Source organism: Bombus pyrosoma, linkage group LG1 (genome assembly GCF_014825855.1).
Source record: "Bombus pyrosoma isolate SC7728 linkage group LG1, ASM1482585v1, whole genome shotgun sequence".
Classification (NCBI taxonomy): domain Eukaryota; kingdom Metazoa; phylum Arthropoda; class Insecta; order Hymenoptera; family Apidae; genus Bombus; species Bombus pyrosoma.
In genome coordinates this window covers 10,750,038-10,766,178 of record NC_057770.1, presented here as the reverse complement: position 1 = coordinate 10,766,178, position 16,141 = coordinate 10,750,038, and the positions used below count along the sequence as shown (strand labels likewise).

Genomic DNA, 16,141 nt, shown 5'->3' with positions numbered 1-16,141 from the left:
GGGAAAGAAACGGCAGACACGAAGAATACCCCTGATGCAGGAAGAAGAGTGGTGGTGAGTTGCGAGACTTTTTTACTTGATGAACTCACGTGAAATAAAATAATGAGGATGTGAAAAAGGAAAGGAAAAAATGAAAGCTATTTGGAAGAATGATACAGTTCGCGTTGAGATGCACGCATTGGAATACATTATGTTCTTATTACCCGTGGTGATAGCCAGGCGGCTAGGTTGGGGGACATTGTTGTTATTTTCTGACCAACATCAATGCCGGGGTCACGGCTAAATACCTACTAAAGATTTCCCTGGAGGTTAGTCAGACGTGAAACCGGTAAATAATGCAATATGCCGAGAGTGTATCCTCTCGGTTGTTATTTACACTTGTTCCAATCGCAAACAATGAATATTCAACGTAGCGCGAGCGAATTAGGGAAGATTCCGATACGTAACGTTAATGAGAGCACGTAGACACGCGCCGATGGTCGAGGAAAAAAGAGGACGAGGCAGTGAGACGAAGCCGAATTGGAAGCGCACGGTTCGGCTGACAAATAGCTTCCATGCCGCTCGTGGAAACAACGTTCGACAAAATTCGGCAAGTAACGGTGGAAGGTCGAGAAACTACTGCAACTATTCGACGCGACGCGACGTTTCAATTGCTTCCGCGCGTTCGATAACCTTCCGGTTCTGTTGCATTTAGCTTCCACGTTTAATCGAACTCTCTGCTCTATCTGTATGGATTCGAAAAGGGAGCAGTTTAAAATATGGCAATTTACGAAAGTAGATACAAGTCTATAATGCGCTACGTTGGCAAAAGTCCATGTTCGGAGCTGTACACTGCGCGTTTATGAAGTTTTAGAGGGGAAAATTGATACAAAATTATATTCTCAAGGAAATAATTTCGTTCTTTTGCTGTTAACATAATTTAAAATTCGTGCATCAAGTAGCTGTGAATTGAAGCTTTTGAATTCTTGGGTGAAAACTATTTGGAGACTTATTGTTTAGTTCACGTTACATCAGTTTGCGTGTCAAGAGTTAAACGTCTTAAGTGCGATTTCTTAATGCAGATTCTAAATTCGGTGAATAAGAAGATAGTTCAAATTATTGCAAGATATGAAAAAAAAATTTAATTGACAATCCAAAGCAATAGTATTGAAATATTACTTTAACAAAAATTATATAGACACTGCCAAACATATCTAATCACACAAATGAAACTTTGCGTAACACGAATTCGAATATTTTAATGACCAATTTTGATGAACTTGCTGAAATATTTCGATGACCAATCATTAAGAAGTATTATCAGAAGGCTTCAGTGGCGCTATCTGAAAAAGATCAAACTATAAAACTTTATAGACAGATTGTGTGCATTGTGTGTCTTTTCATTGGTGGTATACGTGGAAATTAATCAACTTCCACACACCATTATAACTCACAGCGTCAAAATCACCAACCAATCATTCCGTCTGATCTAGCAGCGTGCTTATTTAATCGTGAAAACAGTAACATGCGTATCAATAGAACCATCGTGATCGTTCGTTTGTCCAACGTTTCAATGCTCTCAAAGTTCAATAACATCGGTCCTGTCGTTGTATATTAGCCACGCTCGACTAACATCTGTAAAAGTTGTGTTCAATTTTTTTCTCCCGCTAATCAGCCATTGCGTTTTCCATCGAAACAAGCGGTCGTGCATGGATAGTCGAAAGACCCAGTGGCAATGGTCGTGGGCCAAGTGGAAATTCAATATATCGAGTGCACCGCTTCTGTTCAATCCCTCTACCTTTCTCTCTCAATCCACATCCCCTGCACACCTTTTCATTCTTTTGCCCTCGTCCACTTCTATTGGGATGAGTGCCCTATGGTACGGTGTGTACAGTATCTACGCACCGGCATTGTGCAGAAGTCACGCTTCACTTTATTGAAAAGCCGCCTTCTCTCTCGCGAATGGGCCGTGCCACAACGGAAATTGCAGGTGAATTCTTTGTGAACAGTTGCCTGGATCCACAGTTCGGTATTCGGGCGAGAACTTTTTGAAGGGCATGTGAAAGGATAAATGAATGGGCTTGGTAGGCGTGCACGTTGATTGAAACAAGTGTGCGCCGTTGTAACGAAATGTATAGGGGAATTCGTGTAGAGGTAATAAGAGAAGAAGTGAAAAAATGGGCGAATAAGAAAATATTGATGGGGAATGCCGAACGGGTTGAAATTCGATGATGAAACGGAAAAATTACATGGTAACCTGTAGTTTAATTAAATTGTGATATACAGTATATCATAGAAGTATTTGAACATTTAATTGTCCATTATTTTAACGAGCCTCGATATTCAATGAGATCTCTTTAACACTTACATGTTTAAGATGGCTATTAACGCAGTATAGTAATTTTTTAAGCATCTTGTAACATCTACATACATTTTTAGATATGTTTTAAACTTTGTTAATGTAACGATAGTCGTGTCTCGTTAGAATGCTGATAAAATTTCAGAAAGTTTCGTATAACACACATAATATATTTATTAAAGTTAAAGTTATTTGTACAAATGTTCAGATACTTTCGTGGATTGCTACATATTGTATATGTGTTGATTTTACGCTAGAAAAATGGATACTTTTTAATTCGAAGGAAGAAAAATGATATTTCGATATAATGAAAATGGAAACAATCTCGTTAGAAAGAAAAAGAAAAATGATATTTAATAGAGGAACGGTGAGTAGAGAAATGAATCGATAGCGAAAAAATCTAATAAAAGCAACGGGACACGATGCTGATAATAAAACGAAACGCATGAAGTTTAAATAAAATGCTGGTGTTTCTTTTAAAACCGGTTGTTCCGGTTTTCTAGCGACCCTAGGTAAAAAATACAACGTAGTTACTTGAATTCGATTCATCCTACATGCAAAACGCTTTAATTAATCCGTGAAATATGCAGTTCGGAAAGTGAATGTCGGTTCTGGCCTGCGTAGCGACCATTTATCGAGGACGCCTAATGAAAATGGAATTTCAATTGCATTTTTTATACGTGACTGTGAAAATGAATGCGACGGTGTATCCATGCCGACTGTCAAAGGAAAGCGCAACGATATTTAATTAAATTTTCTTTCCGTAAAAATCGGTAGGAAAAAACTTATTGACCCATACAACTACCAGTTATCTCCGTAAAGAAAATGAAATTATAATCTCGAGGAAAATTGGGCCGTGTTTATTTTCAAGTTTGTCCACTTAAAATTGAATATTTCAATTCGAATAAAATCCTCGCGATATGAGAATGAATTTTCATTAGGGGATCTTTTTAAATTCCGTAGAGTTTAAATAGAAAAGAGGAGTTGCGGGAATATGATTAATGAATAGAAGCGAGCTGTATTTTTTGAAATTTTGAAAAATGAAATTTCACCCCTATGTTTGCTCCATAACTTTGGTGAAGTTTTAGTTATAAAAACTTATGAAGATACGTTTCGTATTTGTGTTAGCGGTAGTTTATGTATGCAAAAAGATTACGTCGTCATTAAATTTTAAACAAATTATTTGTTGCAAAAAATTTCTCGTAAAAAATTATGTTGAAGTGAAATTCCAGTATTCGATACTCCTGCATACACGTTTCTGTTAATTAATTTGATAAATATAAAACATTTGATACTGCTTTCAAAAGTGAAATTATAGAGTTATCCGCTTTGATTTAATATATAAATAAGCATGTGTAACATATATTTGCATATATAAAGCCGAATCAATGTTACAATATCGGATGTATTTTGATATCGGGAACAATTTTTCCATCAAGTATCTATACATATGACAAACTGTTATCCATGTTAAGCCACTAACATAAACCACCAAAATCACTAACAACTCAACAAATTCAAAGTGCTGGTTCTCTTCCCAAAAATGCCGATAACTTTTAACAGGAGAAATGGATAATAAAAAAATCCTCTTTATCAATTTTTAAATAAACAACAGTGTAAAACATGCATGAAATGTTTCTATAAAGAAATATCAGCAAATAAATAACAATTATTTTGGAAAGAAATTCTTTCTACTCTGAAACGGAATAAATTTAGAATTTTATAAATATACGATATATTTTCATTCTTCTTATCGACAAACGCAGACTAAATTAAAGATAATACGAAACGTATACATATATAATCTAGCATATGAAATTTGTGAAACACAGGAATCAATAAAATTTATACCGAAACGGACTCATTAAAACGCTGCAGCTCAAATCATTACTTTAATAACGTTGAAACAATGGTGCATTTACTGGTGATAAAAGTTCTTCGATCGTTGAAACGCAAATGCTCGTCGGAAATACTGAATTGTAGCAAACTTATCGATAATAATGATCGAAGATATATGTATATGGTATTCGTAAATGTTTTATCGTGTGAAATTCAAACTACCGATTGTTAAATACGGCTGGCATCAAAATTTCGTCAAATTTCAATAATCGGCCGCTAATTCGTCATCGATATCAATGCTTCTAGTTATTCGATTAATTATCATTGATTGTGCATATAAATTACATTGGACAGGATTTAATAATTGTGTACCTACGTGTACATATCATCAACTAGCTCTTCGAGGATTAGTATACCAATAATTATAACGTTGAGGACTAAAACAATTGTGAAATCTTGTTTAAATTCTGTATTAATCAAACGTGTAAAGGTTCGTTCAATTCCAACATGCTTTTAATTAAATGTAAAAGAAACGTTTTGTCGTATGGAATTAAATTATACGTTCTCTGTTTATTTCGACGTCTGAAATACGATTTTTCGTTTCCTGTAAAAACACGCTTTACCCGGTTTTGATATACGGTATTACAAAGGAAAGTGATACATCCTCACAATTTTTCTAAAGCTTTTGATGGATTACATTGTGATAAATATTTAGCAAGAAAACGCTGTATCGTTGGCAAAAATATGATAACGAACGTGGCGCATTCGGTGGATTGGCTTATGAAAAATTTGGTCGCCGCGACGGCGGGAAGGTATTGATGACAGTGAATGACAAATTGAAATTATAGCCTGAAGGTTCACGTTTTCGAGATACCGACGTTTATTCTCTCCCGGTAGGTTGCTTACGTATTCCATATCCATCCACTTTGAATATATGTACTTTTTAATGTATCCAAACCGCGTTTCCGCGAACACATTTTTTCATGTTAAACGTGGCAACATTTTTAACGAAATATTAAGCGCATTACAATTCTCGACGCCGTTCGCGATACGGCGACTCATTTGTGCATTTCTGTACCATTATTTCGAAACAAGCAGCTTGATGACGCTGATCAACGGAAGTTTCAACGGGTCGAATAAAAATATCAGAGAACATGAAACGGTTTGTGACGTAGAAAAATCACGTTCCACAGAACTATTTTACAATCAAGCAATACGAGAAACGGCACACGGCTACCTGAAACTTTGCCTTTCTGCACAATCATGCGAATGCTTTGTTAAAAAAAAAAAGAGGAAGGGAGAAACCGCTCTTCGATCCGACGAAAACATTTGAAACGAACAATGAAAATAAATTCAGGTTAAAAAACGGAAGGAAAAGAAGGAAAAAGAGGAAAATAGAGGACACTCGGGGTGCGAGTAATCGTTTAATCGTTTTGCCTCCGCTCAATTAAAAGGATTGCCTGATTTATTTCACGCCCTCGGTACTTCGAATTCAGAAAAATAGTGTTCAAAGGCTGCATGGGATGACTTGGATCTTAATTAGCAGACGCACGCCGCGTGCACCGGTCAGACAGAGTTTATGGGTCTTTATCCAGTTTAGACATTCAAACGAACCCATTTGTTTCCTACTGATTATTTTCGAGACGATATACGAAGCACAGTCAACAACGCTTTTATGGGCGAGCGACGCGACGCGTTGATTACGCGACGAGTTTATATCACTGCCGCTCGCACTTGGTCCGAACGCGTTCCATACGCGTTCCACCGACATTTCCCGTTGATATTGACTACTAGCGTCAGTTTTACCATCTAACGACACTAATTTCCCAATGGAAATGTAACCCAGACCGGCTGTCGCGTAATTATAAATGGAACAGTAAAAGTACGCGAGCGTGCAATCGTTTCGGATCGTAGGATTATTCGCGCGCTCGTACAAGCGGATACTTGAAAAATCGTTAGCGACGCGTTTTAATGGCAATTTCGACGAACTCCATCGACGTATAAATGAAAAGAGAATGAATGGGGAAACACGAACCTGCGGGCCCAGTTAAATTCATGTTCCATCGCAATCGACCATTGCTGATGACTCTCCGCATCGATTAATCCGCGTTATCAACGTCTTTTCTACGCCGTGACCGATGTCTTTCAAGTTTCTTCAACCGATTATCTACATCACCCTGTGAAAAAGTTTTTGCTAACTAAGAAAAATGACAGCAGTGGGAAAACCTGGCGTACACTGGGTGTCATGACTATGTAAAACTATCACAAAATTGTCAATTCTTATATGAATATGGCAGTGACTCGCGGAAGTAGGCGAACACTTGCTATAAAAAGTTTGTATACGTCATATTAACATTTCCTCGCAGTAACAAAGAGGAAATTCTATACCACGTTTCAACGAATTTTCTTATTGCTTCCGTTGCGCGCCATAACTCTGCAACCCGCTGAAGCCGGACTCTATCATTATTAAATAATTGCAAATTGCGGCTTCCACAAATTCTACAAAAAAAGAAATAAACAGCGCTGAAAGACACCTTCTTTCAGTTAGAGTCGACCACTTCCCGGTCAAGAATTTCCTTATGTGTATATCCTACTTGCGTCTTTCAGGATTAGGTTGGATTTTTCACATCCGCAGGCCGAAAAATCTGAATCTAACATAGGAAAATGCATTTGCAAGTCGAAAAATCCAAACATTACCCGTAATAACATGTTTGGAATGATTAGGTTTGGATTTTTCCATTCTCAAGTGCGTGTGAAAGAGTTAGAATTGGAGTTTTCGCATCTGAAGTCCAAAAAATCGAAACATAATCCAGACAAGTGCATCTACCACCCAAAAACTATCAAAGGTATTCAAATATTAATTTCTAATAGTCTTCTTTTCTTAATTTTGTCAATCAGTTGTTTTTAAGAAGAATCATCTTTAGTCGACTATATCTTATTATTAATACTATCTTTTATCCATAGAGTGATATTAATATAAATAAATAAGGATATCGACAAAAATATACTTATTCGGTTTTCTTTGTTTGATCTTCATATTAAATTTTTTTAGTGATTTAATAATCATGAGATGCGTAGATCCTCTTTTTTATTCAATGATGAAGGTAATTAAGCAGAATTTCACTAAGTTTCACTAAAATTACTTTCCTACAGTAGCATTCTTTTTGTAGAACTAGTACGCATAGTAGTACGCATAGTATAAAATACGTTTTTACACTATATGTTCTACTGTCTTTGTGCTATTGTCTTCCGTGAATATCCAAACATACGACGGCTTTCTTTGCTTTGTCGCGCAACTAGTTATGCAATGCAATCCTCCCGAAACTGGAAGCTGCATTTAGTAGACAACGGACGAACGCGGCGCATACAACCATTCTGTCAGAGTTTCTAGAAATAGGCAAAGTCACCGAGCGAGAATAGTTTCGCATTTTTTCGTTCCAGTTACGTACCGCGCAATTCCTGCGGTTCCATAAATCTCTCGTTCCATGTCGACTATACAGCACTCGGTGTAATCGTCCATTTCGTACTAGACTCTCGTCGAATGCGATGGTTTCTCTATTCGTTCTCTCGTGAAAGTATATCGAGTATAGCGTGCAGCTTTTCGTTTCTTCCCCTCGAGTTTCATTCAACTCTCCGCAAAATATATGATCGGACTTTTTTCTTGGCATCAGGAAACTAGTCACCGTGTACCGGTGATAAAGCTGTTTACACGTCCTAATATATCTCATCATTTTGCTCATTCCATTTACCCACTAGCAGCACAGACTATTAATTTAACCATATTTACCTACTTATTTACCTCCTGAATCCTTAAATGGCGGTTTTGAATGCTTCCGGCTAAATTGGATGAGTAAACTGTTGATTTTTATACATTTATGAGAAATTTGAAGACGTAAACATACACAGAATACATGTAATATTTAAAGGTATAAAAAGTATTCAAACTATAGTGCCCTGTATTTTATAGTGTGTATGTATTGTAGTAGACAAAAGTCTACTAAATATTATATTATAGTCTAGTTTTCATCTGCTTAATTATACATGTAAATAAATGATGTTATCATAGGAATTTTTAAGAAATATAAGTACAACTATTTGAATTTCTTTCTCATCATTCTTCTTTTTTAGACCACTAGACTACCATCATTTCTTTTTAAATTAAAAATTATTTGAATAGAATGCTAATAGAACACTAGGGATTTTTTAGAATGTTTCGTGGAATGCTTAAATTATGATTTGATCATCGCGAAGTCGTGAAATATCTATGAAATCGACGCAAAGTGATTTAAGGAGCTTACGATAAACCGGAGACAATCCTTGAACGTTTCGTCAAAAATTTAATCTGCTTGCCTGCCGAGGGTCTAGAACGCCAGGACTACATTAATTAGACCCACAATTACGGTAATGGGAGAGTTCGTGCATTGCAATTATCGTAGCGCCGCGAAAGCAGTTAATTAAGAGAAATTCAATTAAGCTCTTTCGGCGTGCGCCACGCTCTACGATAGTAAAGGGCAGGTAAAGTCGGCCTGCACGCACCAGACCGATTTTGTAATCGATAAAATTCATTTTGTTTTACCTTTTCACGATAATATTAATTTTTGATCATTTCCTTATTTCCCTCGAATAATTAAGAACCGACAACGGTTCGTTATTAAGAACTCTAATTTATAGTTCTTTTCAGGAGTTCTTCTCGAAATACTTTTCCAGTAATTCTAGAGATCCTCCATAGCTTAACGTAATTGAAACTGTCTACCTTGCGGAGCACGTAACAACGCATTACAAGATAATTTCTAAAAATGAGAAAACGAGCTGAAGGATCGTGTAAATTGCTGGAATTCGGACGGAAAATCGATATGATACACAGAATTATGGCGATCGATCGCTACTTTAGCTGCTTATTTCTCAAATGAACGTTCCATTATCAAAGAATTTAATCCTAAGATGTCTCGATCAGCGCATAAACATGTACCAACGAAATTATTTTTGAAATAGCAGCACTTCGTTGCTCTAGAACCATTTAAAATCAGTGAATTTATTATCGACCAGATGTAACAAACGATGCATCGAAATATTCTTTGTACATAGTACACTTTTTATAAGTATAAGGTAGTTCGTACAACTAGGATATTTTTAATTGCAATTCGAATAAAATATTAAAAGAAAAAGATAATTTCCTGTAATTTTGTCATATAATAATATTCTTTTCAGAGGAATATCATTCTCACTTGTTCTTTAATTATTCACAAAACTTTAAAATTGCACAAACATTAATAGTAGGATATTAAATAGTAGAGTATTTTTCATGTGTTTCGTACAATATTTTTATGACTCGATCTATGTAAAGGAAAATATTGAATTGTATTTAAAAAATATTACGCAATTCCATAATGCATATACGCTATTATTCTCACAAAAGAAATACATCCTCCGCTATCATGTTTTTCTAATTGCAACGAAAGAAGGAACAGATCTCAATTGCACGGACCACTCTGTATATCCATCATCGAAGATAGGAATCGGTATGACATCGGTGGAAAAACAAGCGCGATGCCTCCTGATGGAAAAACAAGCCTCCAAATTGAGCCGCGACAAGCAACTGTAGAACGATGCTATTCGCTCGACGCTTTTGCTACAAAAACAATTTCCGTGGCCGCGTATCAACGAGACAGGAACGGTGGAAACGTCAGCACGGTCAGAAATTGCCAGAAAAGGCCGATGAAATCGAGGAGAGCCACAAATGGCTTGTTAATATCACGACTGACGCGAAATAAACAGTGTAGTAGTGAGATGGGGTGTCCCTTTCGCAGTCACGCCATTCACGAGGGTGGCGCAAGCCATGGGGAATTTTGGAATTAAATACCTCGCTGGAATACTAATTTCGCCGACGTACACTTGTAATTTCCGGGTTGTGGACCGAATATTCCTTTTCTCACGATACACATCGCCGTTTACTTATCATTCCATGCGTGTCAGAACTGTCAATGAAACCTTTTTCCTCGATAAACGGCGGCGAAACGCGGCAATTTCCATTCCAGCCTCGAAATTACTCCGATTATCGAGGTCAGGAAGGTATGAACTCTCGCCCTGAAACGAGACCGGGCGAAACTATCGAGCACAATAGCGCGTGAAATTCATTAAAGCTCGGCCAGGACCGCGTTTGATTCGCACTCCTCTGTGCTATCGAAATCGTTGCGGTTCCCTTCGCGTGGACGGCGGCGAGATTGAAAGTTGAACATCGCTTGTTTCGACCGATGCTCTCTTCAATTTGTACAGGAATCACAGATCCTCCAAACAATGACTTATCGTTCACTCGATAAAAAGGTTTCTCATAGTTGATGTTGAAGAACAACACTTTTTCTTGTAACTCTTTTCAACGCCATGATCATGCGCATAATTTACGGCACGATTCCGTTTAATCGACCAGCATTTTCTTGATTTTTAGTTAAATACCACATGCACATTTGTAATTGAATAATATCAACTCCGGTTTACTGATATCCGTGTATCCGTGATATCGAATGATTAATCTGATTGGCCAGTTAATGCGCCAGCTGCGATGATAAGCCCATTGAAATCCAGGTAAATTATGTATTGAAATTGTGAGTTGATGGCTTTAAACTGTCGTTCAGATAGGAGCCGACAGGTGCGGCTAATCGACCGACACTCTTTAGGTATTAAGCAAAACTGAAAGTAGAAAGTGACGTTCGATAAAGTAAAAATGGATCGTTGATACTTCCAAGTAATTTCTTACAGTTCGTTCCCACATTATCGACAGCAGGGTTCGAGTAATTATAGCCAACTTGTATAGGTGAGACATTTTCGTATTAAATTACGAAATTTCTTATAATATAACCACTAACAAAGCGAATCTATCAAGTTATTCCCTCGATTCACGTTACGTATATTATTGCCCCGCAAAACAACTGCCAAATTATTTCGTCTGACGTTAAAACATTAATCTTTGAAATAAACGCACGAAATTTTCGTTCATAAACCCGTCGATTGATACTTGTTGATTGGAAAATACAATCGTGACAAATACATCCGACGAACGAACATTAATCGATCTTCGAATACAACCGCCGTTCGTCCAGCTAAATTTTCGATGAACAACGCCGATGCAGTGTTTCACCGAGTAAAAGAGGAACAATTAAGAGGACCTTAGAGAAGTAAGGATTTCCTCATTCGGGACACGTAGGCACGGAAGTTCAGCTGTAAAGAACAGCTTGAGAGTGTATTCCCTACGAGGTAACTTCGTCACCGATCTAGAAAATCCTGTCGAGACTCACTAAGTTAGTCTGAAAGTAGTTGGTAAAGCGTACAAACGGATTTGCAAAGCGAATTTATATGCGGAAATGAATATGTACGAATGAGCGGAGTATTGGCGGCTCGAAAATTCCGCAAAAGTTACGAACAGGGCGTTAAAACAGCAGTTGTTTCAGTTCCAATTTACGTTCAATAATTGCATCCTGTTAATATTCATTGAAATGCATAACGGTCCTGTAAAACCATAAGTCCAGCATTGGTAACTGGCCTGTGTATATATGTGCCGGCTTATACGCGGGAAGAAAGTAGAAATTTTTTATCCCACTTCCATCTAAAGCCGAGCTTTTTACCGGCCAACTGAAATCGTTCGTCGAGAATGCATAATATCCTGATAATGGATATCCTGATTCTTCCTACTTGCGTTTAGTTTTTGCAAAGTCTAATGGATTTCAACCATCCATTTGGATACTCCATGTGATTTATTCATAGCGATATATCGAGAAAATAACAGAATGACAATTTTTAATTCAAGGATGTCTCATTGAATGGATAGGGTTTCTTTCAGGGACAATTAAAAGCGTTCAAATATATCGTATATCGTGTAGACAGCTAGAATTGTCAGACGACGTCAGATCAGTGTATCAACGTTCGATTAGTAGGATCGTACACCATCCATCATATTCTCCGCGTTGGATTTACTCAGTGGGATATAAATGTTTGCCCCTGACGGCTTTCTTCGGTACACACAGAACACGGGAAGCTTTTAGTAAAATACGTCGGAAGGTTGTGTCAACTTTGATGTTTTCGTTCGACTTTTCGAACGGATAACAAAACAAAAAGAGACGCACACGATAAGAAACTCGTGGACTGACGTATTTCGACTCGCGTTATTTCGTACCGCTCTCTATTAGTCTTTTCATTTGCAAAACAAATATTTTACTATGTTCAGAACAATCGCAGTGGAACGAAACACCTGAAAGCAGATATCGCGACAGCACGGAAACTTGGAACACGAACTTCCGCTGCATCGGTTTCGCGAAAATCAAGGTAAGGACATTCTGTGTGGGACAGAAAGCAATTGAAAAATACTGAATCAGCCGGTGAATTCTATAGATTCGCAATCGCGATGCACGCGAGAAAGAAAACCTCTTATCCGTCAATACGTTACTGCGTCAATTGTTCTTCAGTTCGCGAGCCCTTCGCATAGATATTTTTTGCAACGATGACGTTGAAACAATAAAAAAAGAAACATCGTTTTTCCTTTATCGAATAAAGACTGAAACCTAAAAAAAAGCAGACGTCGCAATACAGAGAGACAGATAATTTATGACAAGATATATCACGTTGCAACGAAAGTAGACCGCGATCGCGACAGTAAAAAATCTTATTATAATAAAGTCCTGTACCTTTATGAATCACGTTGACCAGGAACTACTGACGTGTATGAACCTCAAAGATTCCGCAGCTCACGTGGACCACGCTGTTTCTTTCGTCGAACAACTAGGTATGAGAGAAGGAACAAGTTCGAACAAAATCACCTTTGTCGAAAAACGACAACTTTCTTTCACACGATTATCCACCAGCGCGAGATTGTTTCCGGATCGTATTAGTTCTACGCGAGCTATCCATTTGACCGGATCCGATTAGGTGGAATAGAAAACGGAAACGAGAACGATACGACACGGCACGACACGATACGATACGAGGTTACGATATCTAGTCGCTGACGGACAGCATGAAACGCGACGACCTCGCTGACGGTACTATGCCAAACGAGAGCGGAAGGCAAACTGGACCGAGCGGCGGAGTCTGCCTTTGGCAGCTGCGTGTTCGGTCTGGTGCCGCTTTCGCCGGCAACGAGGACGGCCACGACTACGACGCCGACGCCGACGCCGACGCCGCTCGTAGCAACGATGGCGCGACGTAGAAACCGCCGGCTAAAGCGCCCTCATCTCGCCCGATCCTGCACCAATATTCCCTCCCAACCTGTTCTCCTATATTCCTCTAGTTTCACCCCTCTCGTTTTCTCTCTCCCTCTTGATCGTTCTTTCCCACTTTCAGCTCTCTTCCAGCATCGTTCCCGTTCTCCCTATACCGTTCTCTGTCCAATCTATAGCGTTGATCCCACGCTTTTCCTCTCTCCCTCTCCTGTAGTCTCTGGCTCTCCCCACTACTCTATCGATCCTACAGGAAAGGCCCTGTGCCGCGTTCCATTTGCTTCGGCCGAGCGGAGGCTACGAATCGCTCTCGTAGCCGCTCGACTATCTGTTGGTGAAAAGAGTCGACCTGTCGGTATCCGATGCCCGCTTCAATGGCTTCTCATTCCCCAGTGACCAACGAGATGTTTCCCGTGGATCGGTGGCTGAATTTTAATCGTTGCACGATTCATCTCCCTCTCTTTCGCGACGAGACCACGAGACTTCTTTATAGGTGACGATGAAGAACCGCCTTATGTAGGTTTTATTCTATCGGGACGATTTTATAGGAAGAAAAGAGGAAGACGATGATTTGGAATGATGGAACGGTCAAACGATCGAAATATTCACCAGGGAAGGAGTCCCGCGAAGAACAACAATTCTATCACCAAAGGAACACTGGGGGGTTTCTTTAGGGTCGTTCCACGAGTACGTGACGGTCAAAGATCATGAGGGTTCCTGATCTTCGCTTGAAAATGTATTGAAATAAGACGACGGGAAAGCAGAGCGCAGCTATTTCTTAGGAGATTGTCATCAATGGAAGAGGAAAGGATAGGATTACATTAATTCCGAGGATGATCCAGTTTCAGCAGTTCTCAGCTCCCCGTTGGCCACGGAACTACTCCATTGGATCGACATCTGAATCTTAATCGAAGTTTGCCTCGAAACGCATCTCCGTGACAACTCGCCGAGTCGTTTTCTTCCGCGAGCGTCTCTGGAATATTGTCTCTCGAGTAGAAGGTGTCGAAAGTTCGTCGAAGAAGTGGTACAAACGACCCAAGAATCCGGAAGTAAACTTTGATCATCCTCGATACACGTATTTGCTTTTACGTTGGTGTACAAACGCGGCGGGGATACGCGCTTTTCATTTTAAACCTTGCGAACGCCAGAACCAGAAAGAGCGAAGTAAAGAAGAAAACGTGGCTGAAAATGACTGGAGCGGGGGTTAGCTTCCCGACAAACTATCGCGAGGAATTAGGAGGAATTAAACGAAAAGTTATCTTTAATGGAACACGAGCTCGTTTTACAACGTTCTTCTTCTGATAACGCTATTATCGTGGATCGTTCTGGTTACACTGCCGAAGATTACGAGCTCGTAACGCAATTAGAGGGCGATATTTTTTTTCCAGCCGGTGAAGCATTCCGTTTCACCGTGATGCCCCTACTAGGGTGGATGGGAGCGTTTCAAGCAGAAATTCGAGTGCGCCGAATGAATCTGTTCTTTCGAGTGCCGGCGCTTCGTCAACGAGCGAAAATAGACGAAAGATTTGAAGCATTCCACTTCCTGGCACGGAAATGAGAAAAATAATCTGCGCGGATGAACAGAGCTTACGAATTGCTCTGGCGTCGTTCGAAAGTCGAAAGGAGTAGTCCAGGCCGAAACGCAATGCACTTTACGCTCTCCTATTTTCGCTAGTGCTACGCATCATTGTACGATGGGCAAGGAAAGGTTATTTTCGCGTTTGTAACGTTGTTTTACGATAGACGTAGTTATTGTCGGCATTAATTTTTCGGGCAATAGGAGAAATGATTAAATATTGAGTTTGGTATGTGGAATGAAGAAGTTAGGAAGAGACAACAATCGTAGTAAAGTATTTTGTTAATTATTTAGACGTTTACTGTTCTTTGAATCATATGAGATACACGATAGTTGAATCATCTACATATTTTTGTTCTTTGCATCGCATGTGATGCATGGGATTTATCGCGTTATATCTAAAGCTGATTAAAATTCAAGCCAACAAATATAATGCAAACATGGCAATACATAGAATAGACAATAGGGGGAGATAGATAGTTCGATTGACAGGTATAATATCATTTTGTGAGAAATACGAGCGAACGTTAATTAGAACTACACATAAGTGTAAAAAATACTCAAAAAAAAAAAAAGATAAATTCGAGATGTCACAACGTGAATATATAAAAGTAGAAATGAATGAACCAAGAGACCGATTCGTTAAACAGGAAAAGCCTTTAAAGGGATAAAATCGTCGTGAGCTCTTGAAACAGGTAGCTGTCTTAAAATAAATCTTCGCAAAAATTGCGACGAAGTCAGTATAGAATTGTTCAAAGCTTCTGGAGATCGCGCATCGTAAAGTAAAAGGGGAAAGAACGATTGGAAGGGAAAGGATCCCCGGGCAAAGTCGAGGATCTGTTTCCTCTGAAAAAGAATCGGATGCTTCGGTAGGCAACGACCAATGAAATTCAGCTGCTTCGTGAAATTTGGGGGAAAAGATCGGACGAAAGCGTCGAAGAAAATCGAGAAACTTTAGCAACGTTGGCGATGCGATATTTAGAAAGTTCTATAGTTTTATTTTTCAGAAACAGATCGTTTCTTTTGTAAATCTAAAAAAATATCAAGGAACATCTTTATTTTTAGCTCTCTACAGTTACGAAAACTGTTTACAATAAGCTTGTTTAACGCTGAAATAGGACTTCCTATTGCTCTGTCTACACGTACAAAACATTCAGAATGTGGTACGTCACGTACAACCCATTA

General features: G+C 38.8%; 1 protein-coding gene across 7 annotated transcripts in view; it reads right to left on the bottom strand.

Annotated features, from left to right (window-relative positions):
• LOC122565560 (glutamate receptor ionotropic, kainate 2) overlaps nt 1-13,282 on the bottom strand; it is a 290,846-nt gene extending 277,564 nt beyond the window's left edge. For all 7 annotated transcript variants that reach the window (XR_006316322.1, XM_043725807.1, XM_043749063.1 and 4 more), the window contains exon 1: nt 12,850-13,282. The gene's annotated coding sequence lies outside the window, so the exon portion shown is untranslated. The remainder of the gene's footprint in view (nt 1-12,849) is intronic.
• Between the last annotated feature and the right edge of the window lie 2,859 nt (nt 13,283-16,141).